Genomic DNA, 23354 nt, shown 5'->3' on the forward strand with positions numbered 1-23354 from the left:
CATCTGATGGAGCCAGGAAATGGGGTAGCTAATAGACCATTTTGGAGTATTCTAAGATCTTAGCAATTCCATATTTAAGGAGGTTAATAGGATACTAATTGGGGCCTAGGTGAAGAGTTCACAAGAAAAATGAACTTACCTGAATTTGAAGACTGTGAGTAGTACAAACCACCTTCCCTTACTACTGATGTTTCAAATGGTTTTGCCCTATAACCAGGAAGGGGGAGACAACTAGCACCTTTTGAGTGTTTCGGGCTAACTTACAGCCATCATTGCTTTTTTTTTTGTTTCTGGATAACAATGGCTGGCAACATGCCAATGTCACAGACCTTGAGCAAGATCAGCACTATCATTTTCATAAAAGAAAAATGCCAGAAAAATTCTCCAGGGTTGGGGGCGGGTGTCAGGTGGAGTATAAATTTGAAAAATTGCTTATTTCAAGTTCAGGTAGCCATGTATGTACTGCAGTTTTGGAATATCACACGTTAAATTCCTGAATTAAGTTCCTTAATTTAAAAAAAAAGCCAAACAACAAAAAAAGCTTTCCTCCTGGTTCCTTACTCATTTTCATTCATGGAAATAAACTGTGAATTAATTAATTGATATAGGTACTTATATATTTCAAATATATTTCCATAATTATATAATCATGAAGGGAGATAGACACAAATATATGTTTTTAATTATTGTACTGCCATCAATAACCCGAGTTGTATTTATAAACAGACTGAAGTATTTTTTTTGGCATTTTTGTTGTAAATTTATTCAAAATGAGGCATAATTTGGGAAATTTTTCAAAGGGAAAAAAAAGATGTCTAAAAGATTTCAAAGTCCCCTTGCTTCCTAGAAAATCTTCCCTCCTTTGGGACAAAATAACTGCTTAAAGAGGCAAAGGTATAATGATTTTTATCATGTTGTCTCCATACACAATATAGTGTGTTTTCCCTCCAATATCATCTTAGCTTTTTGAGAGTCAGAAAAAAAGAGTTAATTTTTTTTTTAATTCATCCTAAAGGCTTGTGGCACGTCTTCCTGCCTCTCTCTGGGCACAGAATCAATCTTCTACGTTTCCAGGAGCAGCTGAAGATTTTTAAAAACAGCTGTAATCTGCGGCCATTGATGGTGGAGTAGATTGCCAAACTATTACCATAACTGTCAACCGAAATCAGAAAAAATCATCTCCTTGCGCCGGACGGACGCGTTTCCTGCATTATTGATATAGCCGCTGCAGGAGTAATAGAGAGATAGAAAGCATTGTTCTATTTACCAAAGGAGATTGGCCGAGTCCTTGCAGGGGAGCGCGGGGGGACAGGCACTTGGCGGAAGTGAGATCCGGTCAACTCGGTAAAAGTGCTGCGCCGGGGGTCACGTGACCCCCGCGGGCCGCCTCCCCTCCCCCGCTCCCGCTCCCCGCCACCGGCGCGCTCCGCGGTTCAAGTGGAGCATTCTGGGATTTGATCCCTCGTCCGCCTATTCCCCCCCACACACACACCCCAGAATATGCAAAGCGGCCTGATTGGCTGGCGCTCCCCGCGGCTGCCCCGCCCCGCAGCCCGCGCAGGCGCGCTCCCGGGTCGGCTCTCCTCTCGCCCCTCTCGGAGCCCCGCGTTCGCGCTCCCGGAGCGGGGCCTTTGGAAGCAAAGCCGGGCGATGGGGCGCGGCCTAGTCGGACCGTTTTATGGCGCGAAACCCCTTGATCTGACCCCCCCCAAAAAAACCCCCAAACTTCCGGCCGATACTTTGGCTAACCACTCACTGGAGTAATTCTTCCGACACAACGGACAGCTTTACTGCCCCCCTCGTACATGCCATGAACTTTTCCTTTAAGTGTCCGTGAAAGATGTAAGTCCCCATGTGGACTAACAGCACGTATCTGGAATCTGCTCCTTGTTGCAAAGATGCCCACTCTCCCGGGGTAGAAGCCGGGCAACCGTGGCTTTTCCTCTTGGGCACAGGACAGAGGAGCCAGGAAGTCTGACTTCTAACCTTGGCCGTTTGACCTTGGACAAGCCAATGCGGCTCAGGGTTAGTTTCCTCTTTTTTTTTTGAAAGCATAATAATCCTGATTTACTGCTTCTGTATAGTGTATTGATTAACTCATTAATGACCATGAAGTTCTTCAAAAACATGCTTAAATTTTGAGGAAACTCAAGGCAAGCAGCTGGAGGCAGCAGAAGAGGGTTCACAGCTGCCTGCCCTTGGTAATGAATTAGCATCCTTTTCTACCCCCAGTCCCCCCACCCCCCGGTATACTGGTAGTCTGGTTACAGACCCAGACCCACATCCACGTGCTCAAACTCTGGCCCTGGGTCCGCTGGGCTCTCCCCAGCCCCTTCTGCGAATGCACCTCTTTTCAGTGTGGAGATGTTGACCGCTGGACCCAGATGGCTCTGGAGGGGAAAGTGAGGCTGGTGACTTAGCACAGCCCTACCTGTTGTGGTCTTCTTCGAAAATGAAGGGGAAATTACCTAGCTGTGTGGCCTTGAACCCCCTTTACCTTTAAAAAAAAAGAAAAGAAAATGAAGGGGGAAAAAACTATTGGCACTCAAAACTGGGGCACTGGTGCTTCAATGTCACAATCCCCAGCTTGAGGATGTTTCCCCCTTATTGATCTTTATTCTATTGCAGCAACAAGAAGGTGTTTCACCTGGCCCAAGCATTCACTCTTTTCTATATTTGGAAACCATCCAGAAACCTGGACTTCAAGTCTCAAATGTATCCTCAAATTTTCCAAGGATTGGCACCCAAATAACACCCCTACTCATTCATAACACACTGACTCATTGTCACTCTACTGGCATCTACTTGAATTAACTAACTTCTCTTTCTGCTCACAATATGGTCTGTCACAAACATCCAGGGGCTGGCTTATGTAGCACTTACTTCATGAATGCCAGCATCAAGAGAATGTCCTGATGCTCTTTTATAGGCCTGGGAGTAATTCACTGCCATGGCCAGCTGCAGTGCAGGCTTTCTCTGGTTTGATGCAGCTGCCTGCCTCCAAAGTCAAACATTCATAGAGTCTAACAGAGTCTTGTGAAAAATTCTCTTGCATCTTTGAACTAATTTCAAAATAAGAGGTTTTGTGACAAGGAATTCTCCAACACTGGGTCTTATCTAGTTAACATGATATCAATTTGAAAACACATGAGAGAACAGAGTGAAATAGCAAAGAAAGGCAAAGAAAGTGAATATAAGTTTATTAGATTGACCCCTAGATGTAGCAACTACTTGAGTCATCCCTGCAAGTCCTGATGGTAAGTAAGATACACAGAGCATTTGCCAAAGGCATATCTAGTAGATTTAGAAATCTACTTTTTAAATAAATTAAAAAACATAAAAATAAAAGATCTGTTTTGGGGGAATCTTTTTTTGAAATGTATATTACTGGATCAGTACATTAGCATTAAAAATAAAAATAATTTTTGAGAATCTATTTTTTTGAAATTTAATCCACTAGATCTGTGGGTTAACATTTAAAAAATTTAAAAATAACCCATTAAAATAACAAAAAAAATTTCACCTATGTAACTATTTCCCATTTGAATAAGATTTTATCATCATATGTCCTCAATATGTAATTTTAATGAATTTTGTTATTCCCAATCCCCCCCCAAATATTTCACACTGGTTGCTCATTGTTTAAGTAATAGAGTTCTCAGAATTTAGAATAAGATTTTAGTAGAGAAAGCTTTTGTTGTTCTCAAAACTATTATCCTTTATAGATGAAGAGGAAATTATTGACCTAGAGTCAATAAGCCATGCAGTTTGAGTGGCTTGCAGGTTCCATCTTCTTATGACAACGGAGCACATGATGAGTACCCAGGGTTACTGGTGTAGCACAGACCAACGTGACTCTTGTAGATATTTAAACCTTTATAGGTGTCAAAACCATGAAATCGACCTTCTGATCTCTTAGCACTAGAATTAATTAGCTGCCTGATCTACTGTCACCTTTTTTTTTTGGAATTAAGTGTTAGCAAGGAAAAACAAAAGAAAATAGTTCTCAAATGTGTATTTGCAGCTGACTTGTCCTGATGGACCTTGATATTTTCTTATGTATTTAAAATACATAATACAAAATACAACTTAGAAGCTGATTTTCTAGAGGTGCTGGAGAGGGTCATGGGAATCAAAAGTGGGATAAAAATAATTTATTAGAAGATATTAAGAAAAAGACTAGAAGCAAAAAATAGGTATCTCATTTTTATATCGTAAGCTGGTAATTGTGAATATTTTGCCTATTTTTATATTAAAGCAACCCCCTATTCCTCTTCTCCCCACAATCTCTTATCCTTTCAACCTATAAACCCACCCCCAGTAGTCTAGTTTTGTGTTTCATCAATTTCCAAAATATAATTTTTCTTCTTTAAAGAAAGCTGCTTTCATCAGAGAAATTGTAAATATAAACAAGTTTTGGCACTTTAATATTGGTTTGGCTCTTATGCTGGGTAGTCTATCTTTTTAATCCAATTTAGTATTGAGCTTAAAAAAGAGAATTCCTAGATAGTCTATGGAAAAGAAATTCAAAGAAACTGGAGACAATCATAAGAAGCTATTTCCTGGTGAAGGGTGTGATAAATATATTTTTTTAAAAAAGGAAAATATTCTTTAAGGACTTCCTGTGTTCTTAGTCAACAAGGATTTATTAAACATTTGCTATGTGCTAAGTACTTTTACAAATATTACCTATCTGATCCGGTGAGATAAATGCTGGTTGTTGTCCTTCATTGTGGAAGAGGAAGGTTAGGGTCGAGGTGTGTCTGACTGTGGCTAATCAGACCAGCTCTTGAAGGTCAGGCACCAGAAAGACAAACAGAAAGACAAAATTTACATATTCCTTTACTTCTAAAAGAATGAATTTTTGTTTAAAGCAGTTCTGTTTCCATGGGGGAGGTACAATTCAATGTAAATTTACAGTGATAATAGGATTATAGAAAGACCTGGAGATTTTATTTAAAACTGCCTCATTTTAAAATAAAAAAAAATAAAAGAAGTTAAGTAATTTCTGCAATATCACAAAAGTTTCAGAATTTGAATTTGAACCCAATTCTTTTGAACAGAATTTTAGAAAAGAGGGAACAATCATTTATTTAGTGCTTATTATGTGCTAAACACTGTGCTTCATTGGTGTTATCTCATTTGATTCTTACAACAACCTTAGAGAGTAGATGTTATTATTTCCATTGCAGTTGAAGAAACTGAGGCAGACAGATTAAGTGATTTGTACAGATATATCTGAGATCAGATTTGAACTCTGGTCTTCCTGATTCCAGCCCCAGCACTTTATCCACAGTTGCTTGTCTTTGATTCTTAATCTAGTTTTTTCTATTGTCCTATACTGCCTTTGATTTTTTTAATGTAGACCTGGAAATTTGGTCTTAATAAATGTTAGTAACCTAAATTTGCATTCCATTCTACATTTCTTTTTGGTACCCAAGAACACAAGTCAAGTAGGTAGGAGAAAGGATTATGGCAGATGAAGCCTGAACCTTTAAGTGAGTAGGGAGCTAATTGTTCTGTGATGGGCAACATAAATTATTGCTCAAGAATACTCAGCGACCCCCTCTAGCTATGAAGTAAATGTTGTTAAGATTACATTCTTTCACACAGAGACACATGTTTCTGGCTGGTATATGAATTTAATTGGGCCCTAAGGACTGGATACTCTTTCACTGACCTTACAGAAGGCTTTGAGGAAGATTGCTCACCACATTGTTTCTCCATCTCTTGATGTGGTTGAAGGCAACTAAGTTTCACAAAATTGTAATGTATAAACTTAAGGGTTTGCAGTATATAAGTACTATTTAGTAGCATGGAAACATGTGTTTAGACTCAAGAAAGTTTCTCAAATAATTAAGAATTGATTCAATTAACCTTTGTGGCTTAGTTCTGACTCAGTATATATTGTAGTAGCTTACATTCTGGAATACCCTGAGTCCTTCCCACTGTATAATCTTGTTCATTTGCTTTGCTTTGCCTCCTCTCACACACTCACACTCACTCACACACATAGATATATACACATGAGCAGATACACCAAGTGCAATAGCGTTTTTAATTGAAAAGCATAAATTTGGCCTGCTAAATCTATTAACGATTTGTTTTAATTAGGAACCCAGCTGCTTCCTGAGATTTTGCAGTCTGGGTTTCAGAACTTTAGCCATACTGAAAATGAGTCTCGAGTGAGTTGCTTTTAAGTCTCTTGGATCAGCATTTTTAAAGACTTGTTGGAAAGGAGAAGCCTGTAAAAGTGTCTACGTTGTACATAGTTGCAAGCCCCCTCCCCCCCAACCATTTGTCCTTGGATAGAGCTGGGGTACTCAATTCAGCCAAAGTACTACCCTTTACTTTTCTCTTGTGAAAGTCAAATTCAGTGGACCATATATCATTTTATAAACTTGTCTTTGCAAGCATTTTAGAGATAGGGACCTTGCTAACTTGACTTATATGTATCATCTTGATGGTCTTACTAATCCCTCCATCAAAAGGGAAAACTGTTACTTAATTAAATATTCTCAAAAAATCATATAAATATATATTCCTTTTTCTAGTTGTTCCTTACTGCCTCTGTAAATCAGTTAATCAAGGAAGTCTATGAAAGAAGATGACCACTGGTTTAAATTTATGAAATGGATTTCCAAATAGTTTCTGATAATTTTCCTCTCCTCCTTTCCTGTTTTCCCACACACAGAAATGAGACTGTATTCCCTTCACTAATTCAGTCTTCTCACAATCTATCCATCTTTCACAGTCATTGAATTTAGAGTCACATGATCTCGAATCAAAATTTGATTTTTCTGTCTTCTACCTCTGTGACTTTGGTCATGTATCTCAATCTATCTGAGCCTCATATTTCTATAACATGAATGGGTTGTGTTATAGATAGCCTTCTAAGGTCTGTTCAGTTATATATCTACATTTATAGATATCATGTGAGTCTTGCTCATGTTCTCTTGTAGCTGGATGATCTTTTGATATTTCCTGAGTTTCTCATTCAATCTACTCAACTGTATCTCTCCCTTTCCCTACATTACCTTCTTATATGATCAGGAATTTCCTTAATAGATATAAGCATGGGTCCTTTTCAAGGCCCATGCAATTTCTAGCTTCAGATGTGGCACAAAGGAAGGTTGGATATATTCATTGGATACATTCACTGCCATGGAGGATGTCCTATTCAAGGAAAAGCAAAATGGAAGTGAGATTCCTTATCAATGATGTAGACTTCCAAATATTTATATTATGATAATAGCATCATGTCCTGGATCATTACTAGGCCTCCTCAAAGAAATCTAAGATCAGCCCTCCCCCAAAAAAGAACCTAACAATATAAAAAGGAAAATAAGTGGATTAAAAAAACTACCTTCACTCTAATAAGACTGGATTTTGCTCTTTTTGTAACTCCAACATTGACAAGCATATAATGGACACATAATAAATATTTGTTAAATGATTGGCTGAATAGCAAAGCCATAAGAAATGAAGCTTCACCTGCATTTAAGTAATATGACAGAATGGGAACTTAATTAAAAATTAGTGCTGAAATATCAGTCACTTCTCACTCTGTGTTGCAGTCTTTCCCCTTGATTAATTTAAACAAAATAATTTTTAAAAAGGCATTAAATGTTCCTTGAACTCATCTCTTTAGAAACAGGTACTTTTTGCTATAATAATATATATTCAAAATCGTCAAAATGCTCTTTTTTTATAAAGGGATCCCAAAAATTGAAACACTATCTCGATTCTGGAGATTATCTACTATCAACAGAAAAAAATACAGGTGCAAACAGCTATTATGGAATATTGGTGCTCTCTGTAGCAATGATATATTGAGGTATTTCAGGATGGTCTTGTTGTCTTTTCCAGGCTATTGTGTACACTTTCTCAAGAAGACATGATATTTTCAGCAAGATAGAATACAAGAGAAAGGAAAAATTAATAGAATCTCCAGGGAGTATCTATCACTTTTTACCATTAGATGCCAAAGTGACTAATGCCATCACTATCATTATGCTATGGTCATTATGCATTTTCCTGATTCAGAGAAGTTCTTGAGCATCTTAAAATTCCCCTTATAATCTTCTATCACAATTGTGATGTTTTATAAAATTCGCTATATGATAGTAGAATAAGTACTGATCCTGGATACAGTAAGATAGAGTTCAAATTCTTGTCATCACCATAACCTCACTATACCTATATTTCATTTATGATGATGACAACACATGTGCTTGTTAGGAGAAAATTACTTTGTAAACATTATATTATCAATATTATAATTTTTATTAATAAAAATGTTAATATCATCTCACTAGGACTTTTACATAATTGATAATTTTGTAAAAGTACAACCAAGGAAGACATACAAGAAAATATGTATATATCTTGTATGATCATAAGATTGTAGATTTAGACCTGGCAGGGATCTTAGAAACCAATGCTTATTTTTATAAATAAAAAAAAAAGACACCAGAGGTCAAAGATGGAATAAGAAGCAAGCATAGGACAGCTAGTTGGTACAGTGGATAGAGCACCAGGCCTGGAGTCAGGAGGACCTGAGTTCAAACTGAGCCCCAGACACTTAATAATTGCCTAACTGTGTGACCTTAGGCAAGTCATTTAACCCCATTGCCTTAAAATAAAAAAAAGAAGCAAGCAGTATGGGTTAATTTTAGTATATTAGAAGAATGAACTGGTATATAGGGTGAGAACTGGAAGTGTTTTTGGTGAACTATTTATCAGAGGTGAAAGGGTAGAACCAAAGTCACAGGTATTATATACAATTGATTCTATCCAAAACCAAATTACTATACATATACAAGTGCAGAAAATATTGCTAAAGAGAAGCTACTACTCTTTTGCCATTACCACGCATGTGAATAACGTGCTAGTAAGAAGATGATTGAATAAAAAAACACTCTATTGTAGACAGTGAGTTCTGCAGTGTGAAATAAAGTGGAAAATTAAACAGCTGAAGACAAATTATTTTACTTATTTGTAAGAGTTGGATCATAGAAGCAAATATTTAGGACTTGAAAGAGGCCTTAGGGCATCTAATCTAGATTCTTCATGAAGAAACAGTGTGTCTTGGTGTTTGTAGAATGAGAGCACTTGGGTTTGATTCTTGGCTCAACCACTTTCTACCTGTATGATTTCTGAACAAGTTACTCAGTTTTCTCAATTGAAAAAGAAAAACTTTATTTGATCTTTTATTTGATAATCTGACTTTTTTTTCTGCCTCTGAATCTATGAACCTGTGATACAAGTTTAAAAATGGGCTTCACCCATTACTCACATATTTATAGACTCATGGGCAAAATCAATAAGAGATATCTATAAGTCTTCCTTTGTGCCTCGCAAAAAAAATAATTGTATTGGTATTGATAATCTCAACAAGAAGAATCCTAATGACTGTTATGTTGGCAACACCATTTAAGTACATAAATCCTGATACTAGAATGGTAATACATCTGGTTAACCTATGTGGAAGCAGAGCCGGCAAGAAAATAATGGGTATGTACAAAAGTTGATGTGGGACACTTAAGAAGCTTTTCCCAATAGGTGAGAATATGGTGGTTTGGTCATCCACAAGAGAGAGCCACAGGAGGGCAGCAAAGTCACATGGAGTTGAGAGCATCTAATTGTGGACTATAGAGGGCAGTAGTGTGTTGATCTTTTTTAGCTATTACATCATGGAAAGTACCACATTGCAAAAGATTTCCCCAGCATAAATGCCTACTGCAATCTAATAATGGAGATTTAAACCACCTCCAGAAAATAAAGCCTGCTTTCTTGGAAGAAGCCAGGAATACACTCACAACGAGAATATATTTAATTTTGCCTTTTAATTTACTTCACTGCAATGTAGTCATATAATAGAAGTTTATGTTTAAAACTTTGTGAGCAGTATTGCAATTGCATTGTGAGGGTTTATTTTGATTATTGTAATTTTCCAAAAAATGTACATATCAACACATATATAACTTGTCAACAATAATATGGAAGTGTATTAACCTTTTCACTGAGGTTATACTTTCCAAATTTGCCATAGATCTATATAGGGTCTGGGATAATTTTTCATTGAAAAAATTAAGGTTGGCAAAAAAGGCAGTTGATTGTCATAGATCATTGATTCCTACCTGAGTTTAAGACCCATATTAGAGTTACTTGAGGATCTACAGAAATGTCTATGAGGAAAGGAGGTAATAGCTTGACCACAGCTGGCTAGAGTCTACTTGAAGAGTAAAGTTATGTAGTGCCAGAATAGAAATCAAAAACTTACTGACTGTATGACCTTGGATAAGTCACTTAATATTACTGAGTTTCCATTTCCTTATCTGAAAAAATGTATGTAATAATTGCACAGTTTAATCTGGTTATGGCAAGGAAAGTTGTGCAAATTTTGAGTTGTCATTTCATTGTGAATTGTTTATATACTACTTAGGATTTGGGGTGGGTGTTCATTTAAGGAAAAAAAACAAAATCCATTGTCCATATTTTCATCCCTTCTCCATCAAAAATTCCTTTTTTCTTTCTTCTCCTGGGTTGGAAGTTTGAGGAATATAACTGCTGTTTGCACTATCTACCTTGGAAGTCCACAATTTAGTTCCTTTTCAAGATATAATAATAACAATACAAACATTGAGGCTCATGAGAGAAAGCTGAACTTTGAATTAAATAACTTGGTTTCAAGTTCATCCTTTGAGCCTTAACTAGATGTTGTGACCTTGGAGGAAGTCACTTAACCATGCTTAAACTACTGTAGAAACATCAGCTATTATTGTTCATGAGAGGGATGAAAAGATCAGCTCTTCTAATTTACAATAATAACAATGTGCTGAGATCAGTGACTGGATGCCAGAATACTCTGATATCCATCATTTAGAAACTTTGAACTCAGGTACTATTTTTATAAATTGTTTTTGGTATACTAATGGGCATAATTCCTGTTAGCTGATCAAGTACTATACTTGTCTAACAAAAGGTGCACAATTGAACTGTGAAATGTCCTAATTCAGTAAAGTATCTGCTAATTATAAATACCTATAAGGAAAAGTCCATTTGTTGCTTTATCATTATAGGCAAGAAGAAGTGAGAAAAATATCAGGGTAATTCTGATAAAATTATGACTTTTGCAAATATTGTAAATTTTATGGTCAAATTATTCATTTTATTCAAGTATTGCCATCTTAGTCTTGAGAGAATCCTTGAAGAAAATAGTTATCTTAGCTATTCATATAACTTTAATTTTAGAGCATTTGCCTTTGTGTGTATGTGTGTGTGTGTGTGTGTGTGTGTGTGTGTGTGTGTGTAATGGCCATAGAAATTCTGTCTGAAAGGTATTTATGTTTATGAGTATTTGAATAAGACCCAGATAGTAGCTAGAAGAAGAGTAGATCTCTCTGGTACTCAATGCTATTGAGTTTTTTGTTTTGTTTTTTTCTTTTACTGTATTGTGGTACATAGTTTTCCCCTGGCCAGCTTGGCTTTCTTATCTTGAGTCCTCTAAGATTTGTTTACTGAATCTTCAGTCAGACTGCCCAGGGTTAAGGACTCTCAACTTAGGTATGATCCTCCACCGAGCATTTGGATTCCCAGGCTGAGTCATAAATAGAAGGGTCCTTAAGCCTGAACAAGCAGACAGAAAATTCAATAAACAATCTGAAGATCTAGGACTTGAGCTAAGGAGTCCATGGGGTCAGAAGAAGCAAGTACAGAGCTGAGAAGACAATAGAGAGGTGCCTAAAAAGTAAATTATTTAAAAGTCATGACTAAAAGAAAATGAAATTTAATGAAAAATTGGATACTTTTTTTGTTTCTTTTGCTTCAAAAATTAAAGAGGTTGGAAATTGTTTCTTCTATAACCTTTTCCCAGAAGGGATGAGTAATTTTTAAATGATATACCTTAGATGACTTTTCCAAAATCATCATCTTCTATTTAATATTCATTGAGTCACTACAACATAGCTTTGGACTTTAAAGCATCAATTAAGGTTCTCACAATAGAAAAGTTTATATTATAAATGAACAAGATGAAATCTATATTATTTAGATAGCAGAGGTTTATTGTAGAAGAGAGTTTTCTGAACTTGAAATCAAGTAAATCTAGTTTCAAATTCTATCTCTGACATTAACTGTGTAGCATTGGGCAAGTCCCTTAATTTCTAGGTTCTACAAGTAACTTTCTGGGACTTGTCCTGTCCTGGTGCAGAGAAATCTTATGCTGACAAATTCACAAGTTCTTTAAGTATTAATGTGTAATATTTTATATAATTTTGGATTTCTTCCAAAGTGTTGTTGCCTTTTAATTGAAGAACAGGGAGGGAGGGAGGGAGGGAGGGAGGGAGGGAGGGAGAGAGAGAGAGAAAGGAGTAAATTGTTTAGATAGTTCATGGAAGATAGTGTCATTATAAAATTTGAAAGAACTGCCATTATCAAATTTGAAAGTTAATGTGAGACTAGAACTCTTTCATTTTTTTAGATAATAAAAGCAAGATGCAGAGACATTAAGAGACTTTGGCTAAGATAATATCACGCCAAAGAGAGAAGTCTGAGACTATAAGGGGTATATTTACCCCTTTGTTGATATTCCACTCTGATGCTACATATAAACTCTTTGTGAGGAGAGATTACTTAATTCTTTATATTTGTATCCTGACCATCTAGCAGAATATGTCACACATAATGAATACTTATCGATTTGTTGATTGATTGATCATGGCATCATGGTGATTCTGAGTTCTTAAAGGCCTTGTCAGTGAAAGATCAGTTGTTGGTAAGTACTGTTATCTGGAAAGGCTTTAAGTATAAAATAGGAAATATACTGTGTATATATGATCTGACAGTAGACCAGTGAATTTCTGTGAGACTTTTCACCAAAATATTGGTCAAAAAGAGACTTTTTTGTTAAAGATTAGGAAGAATAATTAATCTATGACTATTCAAAGACTAAATGCATAAACCATTCTGTCTCTCTGGGGTGAGCAATGCCAGCATAGTGGATAGGGAGCTGGCTTTGAAGTCATAAAGACCTGAACTGAGATTCTCCCTCTGACACATAGAGCCTGGATATAAAATGTTGGACAAGTCACTTAGAATCTCAATGTAGGGTTTTAAGCAACTCTTATAGAGAAAGTGCTTGCTTAGATTGGTAGAGGGAACTTCTCTACTGACACTGGTAGCAGTTTCTTCATCCAACAGTTCCCTATCTCAATGAAGATAAAGGACAACGCCTTATCCTAGTTATCTTTCTATCTCTATCCATCAGGCAATCAGCATCTTTTCTTTTTTTTATTTTCTTTTTTCCAGTCAAATGAATAAAAGAATGTTTTACATTCTTTTTTTAAAATTTTGAATCCCAAAAGTTCTTTCCATTCATCCTTCTCTCCCTTCATTGAGAAGACAAGCAATTTTATATGTTATACATGTATAATCATGCAAAATATATTTGCATATTAGTCATGTTGCGAAAGAAACAGACTAAAAAAAAACCTCAAGAAAAAAGATAAAAGAATTTAAAGTATGTTGTATTCTATATTCAGACTCCATGAATTTGTTCTCTTGAGATGCATTTTTTCATTTTAAGTGCTTTGGGGGCTGCTAGGTGGGGCAGTGGATAGAGCACTGGCCTTGGAGTCAGGAGTACCTGGATTCAAATCCAACCTCAGACACTTAATAATTACCTAGCCATGTGGCCTTGGGCAAGCCACTTAACCCCATTGCCTTGAAAAATCTAACCCCCCCCCCAAAAAAAAATCATTGTAAGTGCTTTGGAATTATCTAAGATACTGAATTGATTGAGAATTACTAATTGATCATTGTACAAAATTTCTGTTACTGTGTGCAATGTTCCCTGGTTCTATTCACTTCACTTTATATCAGTTCATAAAAGTTTTCCCAGGTTTTCCTGAAAGCATCCTAATCATCATTACTTATAGCACAATAATATTCTATCACAATACCACAACTTGTTTAGCCATTTTCCAGTTCTTTGTCAACATAAAAAGAATTGATTAAATATTTTTTGTATAGATTCTTCCCCCTTTGCCCTTTTAAAAAACTCTCTTTAGAATACAGACCTTCTAGTGGTATTTCTGGGTCAAAGGGTTTCATAGTCCATTGGGTATGGTTCCAAATTCTTCTTCAGAATGATTGGATCAGTTTACAACCTTAACAGCAATGCATTAATTGAATTTATTTTTCCACATCCCCCCTAACATTTATTATTTTCCTTTTCTATAATGTTAGCTAATCTGATAGATGTGAGATTCTGATTAATATTGATTTAAAGACATTTTTAATATGCTCAAAGATACTATTATTTTCCTTGTTTAAAAATGGCCTTTTTATATCCTTTGATTATTTATCAGTTAAGGAATGACTTGACTCTGTCCTCTATATATTTGAGAAATAAATCTTTATTAGAGAAACATGTGTAAAATACCCCCACCCCACCCCCCAGTTTTCTATTTTACTTCCTTTTTTGCAAGGCAAATGGGGTTAAGTGGCTTACCCAAGGCCACACGGCTAGGTAATTATTAAGTGTCTAAGGCTGGATTTGAACCCAGGTATTCCTGACTCCCGGGCCAGTGCTCTATCCACTGCCCCACCTAACTGCCCCTCTACTTTACTTCTACTCTTGGTTGCATTGATTTTATTTAGGCAAAAACTTAAATTAATGTAATAAAAATTAACCATCTTATATTCTGATCATAAAGTTTTCCACCCCAAATCTGCTTGCTACCTTAATTTGCTTATGATCTTACTAAATCATGTAACCCTCTTTGCTTTCCACTTCCATTCCAAGGTTGCTGTCTTTGGTTAGCCTTACTATGTCTCCACACTATTTAAATTGTTTCTTTCTGGCTGCTTTCAATATTTTTTCCTTGACTTGGGAACTTTGAAATATAGCTATAATATTTCTAGGAGTTCATATTTTGGGATTTTTTTCAGTAGATATTTTGAGGATTCTTTCAGTTTCTAATTTTCCCTCTGCTTCTAGGATATCGTGACAATTTTCTGATAGTTTTTAAAAATATAATGTGTAAGGGGGCAGCTAGGTGGCACAGTGGAGAGGAAACTGGCCCCGGAGTCAGGAGTATCTGGGTTCAAATCCGGCCTCTGACACTTAATAATTACCTAGCTCTGTGGCCTTGGGCAAGCCACTTAACCCCATTTGCCTTGCAAAAAAAAAAAAAACTTAAAGAAAAAAGAAAAAAAGAAAATATGATGTGTGGGCTCTTTGTTTTTATCTTGGTTTTCAGGTATTCCAGTCATTCTTAAATTATTTTTCTTCAAACTTTCTTGTAAATCAATTGTTTTTCCAATGAGATATTTAAGATTTCCTTCTAGTTTTTTATTCTTTTGATTTTCATTTATTGTTTCTTGGTGCCTCATGCTATCTTCAACTTTCAGTTGCTCCATACTTGTAAGGAATTTTTCTCTTCAGTGAGCTTTTGTAGCTCTTCCCACATCCTCTCCCCCTCCTCACTCCACACCAATTTGACCAATTCTGCTTTTTTAAGGAGCTTTTTTCTTTAGTGAATTATTGTGCATCTTCCTCCTCCACCTAATTTGGCCAATTCTGCTTTCAAAGAAATTATTCCTATTATTAATTTTTTTGTACCTCTTTTGACTTATTCTGTTTTTAAAGTATTATTTTCTTTAGTATTTTTGTGCCTCCTTTATCAAGGTATTGAGTCTTTTTTGATAATTTTCTCATATCACTTTCATTTCTTTTTCCAGTTTTCTCTCTAACTCTTATTTGATTTAAAAAATGCTATTTGAGATCTTTCAGGAATTTTTGGGGGGTCTGAGAACAATTCATATTTTCATTTCAGAATCTGGATGTAGCCATTTTGACTGTATAATTCTTCTGAGTTGTGTTTTGTTCTTCCTGGTCATCATACTAACTTTCTATGGTCAGGTTCTTGTTGTTGTTGTTGTTGTTGTTGTTGTTTGTTCATTTTTTCCAGCCTATTTTCTGACCTTTAACACTATATTAAAATTGAACTCTCTTCCTGGGAAAAAGAACACAATCTCAAACTACAGACAATTTGTGCAGTTGTTTTCAGAGCTAGTTCTGGGTGTCTGTAAGATTTCAATATTTCCAAGGTGCCATGATGCAATGAGACATGTGGGCACTGCTTTCCTTGCTTGTACTTTAGATGGTGAGCAACCACAAGCACGCTTTTCTGCTCTGGAACTATGCCCAGGGTACCCACTTTTGCTAGTGCTCCTCTTTACCTTAGGACTACTATGTATGAGCAATGTGCAGACTTGCTCTCATTGCCAGCAAAAGGTTCCTTCAGAAAAGTTGTCTGAGCTGCCTTAATATTTGTGGTCTGAGAATTCTGGAAGCTGCAACTTTGGTCAGTTCAATTACCTGCAGGATTTGCTGCTGCCTATCCTGGATTGCACTCCATTCTTACCTTGATTTGAACAGACCTTTCCAACCAACCTTCTAAGCTCTTTCATTCTATACTTTTGTTGGTTCATTTGCTTCAGAATTCACTTTAAGGTATTATTTTAATATTATTTGGAAGGGAACTTGAGAGAGCTCAGTTGAACACCAATGTTTACTAAGCCATCTTGGCTCCCCCCCCATCAATCAGAATTTATTGATTGATTACTATATTATGCTGAATATATGTAAGTGATCAGGAATAAAGTTTTAATTTTGCAATCCAATTAAAAAAACCTAAAAACATTACCAAATTTCATAGATTCTTCAAATGCTGAATAAAATATTATAAGATTTTTATAAATATATACGTAGGTGATTTACATTCTCATCACACACCCTCATCATATACATAAAATTATGATTTTACATGTAGAGAACATGAGGTACACCTGTACAGTCAATAATTAATAAACATTTATTAAGTGCTACTCTCTACCATAGGGATACAAAACTCTGGGGATAAAAAAAGAGGTAAAAGACAGTGCCCACCCTCGGGGAGCTTACAGTATGCATACCAGAGGCATCTATCAATATTGACACTTCTGAAGAACATCATTTATCTGACACATGAAGCCAGTAAGACCTTTACACTGACATAGCTTGACCTAATGGTGATAGGGAGAGAGAACTGAGCATAGACCTGCCAAAATAGGACAGAAACCATATGGACATATAGAAAACTTTTCTAAACTATAGCAAACTAATAGGTAATTTTCAACTTATCAACTGAATGGAAACGATCAGACACTATCTGAACACCCTGCAGATTTTAGGTATTAGACACCAAAAAATAACTTTTGAAACTAAACATAAATTACCTGGTAACTACCGAAAAGTCTTGGAATGCCGAACTATATAGTCTCAGTTTGTTACTTTCTCTTAGTTGTACTATGATTGGAATGGTAATTCAGCAGTGTCTGGTGTATTTGTCTACCCAAGAAACACACACACAAGTGTTTGTGTATAGAAATACCCACACATATTTAGAGAGGTATATAAATATGTACATATGCACATATATACACATATGCATATATATATATATATATTCATCCAAGGATAAGAGTATGCTTACATTTTTCATCCTCTAAGAAATTAGAAGCAGAAACAGCAGTACAGTTATCCTTTCCTCATAGCAGGGGTTAGAGGCGTGGTGCCCCTGTAATCTGGAAAATCTGCATAAAATTTTTTGGCCCTCCCTTCATACCAGAGAAGTTTAAAATTAATATGCATTAAAAGATAAAATATGTTGATATTATACATATATTTTACGCTTTTCTGAGTTTCTAAACTTTTTCTGTGTCATATGCTGGTCTCTGCATGTCATCTTTAACTTCTACAAAATTCCTCCAAAATTCCCATTTAATTTCCTATGTCGATCCATGATAGATCAAAACTGCATTGGGGAAAGTGGCAATGTGGAAAGTATAACTGTACTTGATTTAATTTTTCATGGAGCCCTAATGGAGAATATTGCCATAGCAAGATCCTCTAGAAATTCTTAAGAGTGGAAAGGGGGCAATAATGGATCCTAGACTGAAATTACACTGTGGCTAAACTTTTGAAGTGCCAGTTACGGAAATAATATGGTCATCCTCTCCTACACCACTTTTGCCATGTTTTCAAATGAAAAAGGAAACTTACTTTAAGGGTAAAATTAAAAGTGAAAAGGAAGGGAAAGTGTTCTCAATCATATAGGATGACTAGCTGAATAATTGAATTATTCAGAATAGTGCTTAGGTGTTTGCTTTGCCTATGTAGGTAGTCATCCCTTTGTCAAAGTAATAATCACAATTGACATTTGTTTATAGTTTACACAGAAATAGATATAGATATCTATATATCTATTTCTGTACAAACTATAAATAAAATATCTATTTATCTATACCATTTAGATCATATTTCAAACTCATACCAATCTAGTGAGGTGAATAACATTGTTCCTGTTTTATAGATAGGGAAACTGAGAGACAAGGAAGTATTGTACATGGTTATACTACTAAATGATAGAAACAGGATTTGAATGCAGATCTTCCTGAATCCAGGTCCAGCATGCTGTTTACTATAGGATATTCCCTCCTTAATGTTCTTCCTTTTAGTAATTAATCAGAGAATATGGTAAAAATAGCAAAGGGTCAAGTTTATTACAAAAGCATATTGCTAGTGTCTGTATCCATGTCCTACAAGTTTTGTATATTTTTTATAACTCTCCATCCCACTTCTTTCAAAGGGACCCTATTCCCAATTGTCATTTTCCTCTGAATTCACCATTGTGTCTCCCCCTGCAGACAATTATAGTCATAAACTATAGAAAAAAAAATGTCTAGTCATCAGCTACTAGGACTGAGCACAGCATCCGACTCACTTCTGAAATGAGCCCAGGCAGCTGGCTGATTGGGCAAAGATTTCATATTTACCACCTCCTGCTACCAGATAATTCTAGGGTTAATCCACCACACTCCCTCACACCAGCCCAGACCCATGTTATTGACACTTAAGAAACACAGGGCTGTTTATATTTCGGTGGAGAGCTCATACTATCAATTTTCACATTAGTGAGCCCAGCTATTGCTCTCTTCTATCGGGATCTATTGAGTGGCGGCCGTAGAGATATCCGCTGCTCTGAAAAAAAAATACTTAGCTGTCTGATGAAATGTTTTAAATGCATAGGGTTCACCTTGGGGTTGGCTGCTGCTCAGATTTTATCCATTAATAACACACAGGGCTGCCACAGTACTCTCCAGGGCTGATAGGAAAAATAGTACCACTTACAGATCTCTTGCTTTGCCTGGGGGAGCATGCACCAAATGCAGTATGTGCATGTGTGTGTGTGTACACACACACACACACACACACACAAGCACATATATGTGTTCACACCCATTTCACATGTGTGCTTTTTTGTTTAAATGAAGTCATTCCCATAGAGGGAAAACATTATGTGTGCAAAGAAAAATTCCAAAGTGGGTGAAAAAAAAGGAAATGAATGTCCAAGCATATGCTTTAGTCTGACCCCAAGAATCATTCCAACACCTTCACATGTTCCAAACCATCTGGTGTCACGTTTGGTCAAGAGAGGGGGAAGGGGAAGTGCTGAAGCAATGAGTCTTTTTTCTTTTTCACTCCCTGAACCCCACATTGACATTTTGCCCTCAAGAAAGAATCAGCACATCTACAAGGAGCCAAATATAAATTAATAACTTGAACTCTTGGACCTTTCAGATTCTCAACAAAATATACCCTCCTTTATTCTTTTCCTCCCTCCTTTTTTTTATGGAGGAGGGGAGGCAACAATTCATAAGAAGACATCATCAAAGACCTATCAACTGATTAGATTATTGTTAGGGGTCAGGACACTAACACAGACCAATACTTTGAATTTGCTATCATTTTCTTCCATCAGTGATGATGTGAGAAAAGATTCTTTGCACAATTCTTTAAGCAATAATGATCTGGTGACCACTGAGTTATGTTGCATTGTTTTATCTGTTTCAGAGCAAACCAATAGCCATTTGCTGCCAGGAAGCATTATTAAAGTGTTATTTAAGAATATGAGTCTTGCTCTTCTTTTTGTAAAAGGAATAGCATAATTAGATAGAGGGAGGTGATAGCTGAATTGTTCCCCAAAGAGAGATGATAAGAAATTGCATTTGAGGAAGAGAATGGTTTTTATTCTGCTTGAAATGGGAATAATTCCCTGCCTCCAAGTCTAAAACTTGTCAACTTTGATAAAAACTTTCCTATCAGGGAATACTTTTCTATATAGATCAGGAGATTATCCTACACAGATAGAAAGTTATCCCTTTAATCAGAATATACTGATTTTGAAAATTTCCCTGCATCAAATTGGCTAGGTATTTCTTTCTCAATTGAGCTAGTAGTTTGAGAGAAGTTGCCAGTAGGTCAAGGGAGGTATAATTCCATCTTCCATTATTTGTGTGTGAATTATCCACTTTGGGGATTATCTATAGTAAAAAAAAAATGTTATCCCAGATGAGGCTTTTCCTCACACCATCAAACACAACTTCTTTCATTAGCACAGAGAATTGAGAGATAAACATGTTGCCAAAAGTTGTTATTGAGTAAGCCTACGATAAAAGTCCATGGCCTAGATCTTGTGGAAAGGTCAATGTCTTTGCGAGGCCTGGAAAACTATTTGCATATTATCACAAAGTACTGTTGGTTCTTGCCCTAGTGTTGCTGGTTTTTTCCATGACTTGTGCAACTTTGACCATATATAACCTCTGTGTGTCTCAGTTTATTCATCTGAATAATGGAATCTGTCCTCATTCCAGTGTATTTTCCACACAGCTGCTGAAGTGCTTTTTTGCTTTTTTTTTTCTAAAGCACAGATCCATGTCATTCTTCTACACAAAATCTCTTCTGATTTTTCAACCTCACTATATATTGCTTCCCATTTACTATGGTTCAGTTGGATTGGACTCTTCTTTCTCTTTCTCATAGACTGAAATGTACTCCTCTTTCACCCATTCCTCCTAGAATAGGTTCCTCTCTTCTTCCAAGATACAACTTGAGAACACCTTTTACAATGAAGTTTTTCCCTGATGCCTTCAGTTGCTAGTTCCCTCCCTTCCCTAGTTGCTGTGAGGATAAAATGAGATAATTAAGGATGTCCCCAAAGCCTTAGTGAAATTTTTAGCTTAATAACTTAAAACTGAACTAAGATTTTTTAAGACAACCTACACTTAAAAAAGAACTTTGCAAACCTAAAGCATTGTACAAAGACTGGCTATTGTTATCATTCTTTGTATTTATTCCATATATAATTTTTATATTCTATAGATGCATCTCTCCTCTGACAGTATGTAGACTCCTTGAAAGCAGGGATTTTTTTGATTATTATTTTTGAATTTTGAGTTTGGCACAAGAGCCTGATGCTTAAGAGGTGCTTACAAAATGTTTGTTACTTGACTGAGGGATAGTATCTGCTCTTTCAAGTCCATGAGTAGTAGTGCATGAATATAGGACAAGTCTTAGAGGAAAGTCTGGCTATCTCCCATCACAAGGGCATGGGCAAGTCACTTGATTTTTGACCTCTCAGTGTCCAGATAACTCTCTAATTAATTTATAGGACCTCTTGATGTGGATGGAGTGTGGATGAAATAATATATGTTAGAGTATTTGGGAGAAAAATTTAAAATGTTATGCAAATATGATATTGTCTTCGAGAAACTATAGTGAATTATTCTCAGTTGGAGAATTAGGACAGTTTATCATGAAATTAAAAATGTAGGGGAATGTTTTTCAGGTCCTTCAGGGAAGGAAAATAGAATCTTATTTCATGAGAACAATGACTATTTTCAATTTAAAAATGAGGAAACTGAGGTATAAACTACTGAAGTGGCTTGCTAAGTCAAATAATTAGCCTGTTCCTCCCTTTTTGTGTTCCTACCTCATCTTGCCCTAGAATGCAAGCCCAAGAAGCTGCCCGCCAAGAGTTTCTTCTGCTGCTCCTAGGGCCTAGAAGATCTTGCCAGGATGCAGAGCAAAATCCCAAGCAAGAAAAGAATTGGCTGTACATGATTATTGGCATCCGGCCTCTTTGCATACTCAGGAGGCTTGTACTTTGGAGGTTGTACAGAACAGCAGATAGACCACAAAGCATTCACTGTCTTCTTTGGGGCACAGGGCATAAATAGTGTGTTGTCATTTAGTTTAGACTCTTTCTTCTCTGGTGGGAAGATTCTAATTATACAAAATGGAACAATATACTCTCACAGTGGTGGAGAAGTCCTTCTTCCATGAACTGACTACCATCTCTTATAATTCTCTATAAGTTCAATGAAAATTACACAACACATATGATGTAGATTTATAGGCATAGTTGCACATTGTAGCTGATATTAATTATACATATTTATACATATTGAAAGTTTTATATATATATATGTATATATACATATATATATATATATATATATGTTTGTGTTTATTTGTCTATATTAAGGCAGCTGGGTGGCACAATGGGTCTAGAGACTGGAAGACCTGAGTTCAAACTTAGTCTCAGATAATTACTAGCTGTGTGATCTTGGACAAATCAATTAACATTGTTTACCTCAGTTCTTCATGTATGAAAAGGTCTAGAGAAGGAAATGGAAAACCACTCCAGTATCCCTGTCAAGAAAATCCCCAAATAGGATCACAAAGAGTTAGATACAGCTGAAACAACTGAACAACAAGAATGTCTAATTATAATCATAAAGGAAGAAATAACAGTGCTCCTGGAAGCAGGATTTCTCTATTCCTGTGGGAGTGATTTGTTCCATTTCTGTAGAGTTGTAGAAGAAGGAATAGTTTAACCTAAATGACAATACACAGTTTGTACATATATGTGCATGCACATACTCACAATTTGTATATGTTAGTAAGTTATATAAATGTACAGATATGTATCTATATTATCTATAGTTATAGCTCCAAGAGGTAGCATGATATATAGAGGATAGAGAGCTGACCCTTGCAATCAGGAGACTAGAGTTTAAATACTATCTCAGATACTTACTAGTTTTGTAATAACAGTCAAATTCTTTAAATTCTCAGAACTTCAGTTTTGTTATCTATGAAATGGGAATAATAAAATATAAAATTACCTACTTCAAGAGGGTTCCTATGTAGAAAGTACTTGGAAAAATTTAAAGAGTTCTATAAATGTGAGTATATTGCTAGTCCTGATATGGGCAGAATTGTGTTCATCTTATAACCAACATTTATCTAAGACTGTTCTTATGTTGACTCATTGATGAAACAAGAGTGAATAAAGAAACTGATTCACCTACATCTCTTTCCTGATATATTTTGAACTCATATTTTATGCTGTGTTCTCATCTTCAGAAATGCCAGCCCAAGGGACTATACCCACAATAGT

The 23354-nt window shown here is 36.0% G+C and overlaps 2 long non-coding RNA genes across 4 annotated transcripts in view; one reads left to right on the forward strand and one right to left on the reverse strand.

Annotated features, from left to right (window-relative positions):
* LOC141521526 (uncharacterized) overlaps window positions 1-1403 on the reverse strand; it is a 48203-nt gene extending 46800 nt beyond the window's left edge. For both annotated transcript variants that reach the window (XR_012477961.1, XR_012477962.1), the window contains exon 1: window positions 140-1403. This is a non-coding gene — a long non-coding RNA (uncharacterized LOC141521526). The remainder of the gene's footprint in view (window positions 1-139) is intronic.
* Window positions 1404-1598: 195 nt separating this feature from the next.
* Window positions 1599-23354, forward strand: part of LOC141520038 (uncharacterized) — a 623376-nt gene continuing 601620 nt past the window's right edge. For both annotated transcript variants that reach the window (XR_012477520.1, XR_012477521.1), the window contains exon 1: window positions 1599-2025. This is a non-coding gene — a long non-coding RNA (uncharacterized LOC141520038). The remainder of the gene's footprint in view (window positions 2026-23354) is intronic.

This window comes from Macrotis lagotis, chromosome 4, assembly GCF_037893015.1.
Source record: "Macrotis lagotis isolate mMagLag1 chromosome 4, bilby.v1.9.chrom.fasta, whole genome shotgun sequence".
Classification (NCBI taxonomy): Eukaryota; Metazoa; Chordata; class Mammalia; order Peramelemorphia; family Peramelidae; genus Macrotis; species Macrotis lagotis.